Raw genomic sequence first — 1162 nt, 5'->3', positions numbered from 1 at the left:
GCCGCCGCCCCCGCTCCTCCTCCCCCTCCCGCGCCCTCCGCCGCCTCCCGCTCCTCCTCCCGCTCCCCTTCCTCCTCCTCCTTCTCCTCCTCCTCCTCCTCCTCCTCGGCTGGGCGGCCCGGTCTCTCCTGGCTCCGATCCAGCCGCGGACACGCACCCCGCCAACGGCGCGGGCAATCGGACCCCAGGACCCCCGGCTTCTGCAGCCAGCGCAGACACCCCGGTGCCCCCCAGGCCGCCGCTGGCCCTGCGGGGCTGCGACGGGTGCGGATCCGGCGGGGAGCCTGGGGTCGGGACTGGCAGCGCTGAAGGGTTGCGGGTCGTGCTTGGCGGAGAACCGGTGGGCGAGGGCGGGACGACGCGGGACTAACCCACGGAGGTCCCGTTAAAGTTGTCGCTTGGGGCGGCGGGGGCAAAGAGGAGGAGGAGGAGAGGACAAGATCTCCAGCCTCCGCCTCGGTAGACTCTCAGTGCCCGCAGCCACCCTGCTGACCCGGGGAAGGACGCGGATCTCACTGCCGCTCTTTCCCCGAAGCTCCCCGCATCCCAGCCCCGCCGGGCCTCTCTGCGGGGAACCCTGCGGTTTCTCCGGGGGGGTGGGGGGTGGGGGTCCCGGGAGCTGAGAATAAACATTTTTGTTTGCTCAGGATCGGGGTGGCGGCTAGGGAGGGGAATACCCCGCGCCTCGGCCTAGGCGCACGTCGGGGGGCGATGCGGGGTGGGGGGGAGCCCATCCTGGATGGCCGGGAACGGACTGAACGGCCCGCCTCCTGTGTTTTCTCCTGCAGAAGCCACGCGGGTGAGGGGCTGCGTCCCGGAGCACGCCCTCCGAGCCCGCCCGGCCTCTCCCCTCCCCCCGGCACCGGGGCAGGAAATGTTCCACTGACCTACATATTTTTCCAAACATACGTGACCTTTTTTTTTTTTCCTCTGTGGGAGGAGACAGGCGAGAATCCAAGAAAAAGAGAAGCTGGAGAGAGAGAGGGGAGAGAGAGGGAGGGGGGAGAGAAAGAAGAGAGAGAGAAGGGGAGAGGAAGGAGGCGCACTGGAGAAAACACGCAGGCTTTCACTCAGCTCCCGCAAACAGCCAGCCGACCCTAGATGCGCACAAATAGACCCCAGGGGCTTCGGCCGGAATCCCCGAGTCCGAGCTGGGGGGGGC

Source organism: Dipodomys ordii, unplaced genomic scaffold (assembly GCF_000151885.1).
Source record: "Dipodomys ordii isolate 6190 unplaced genomic scaffold, Dord_2.0 Scaffold47, whole genome shotgun sequence".
In the NCBI taxonomy this organism is placed as follows: Eukaryota; Metazoa; Chordata; class Mammalia; order Rodentia; family Heteromyidae; genus Dipodomys; species Dipodomys ordii.
Note: the sequence above shows the minus strand (reverse complement) of the source record.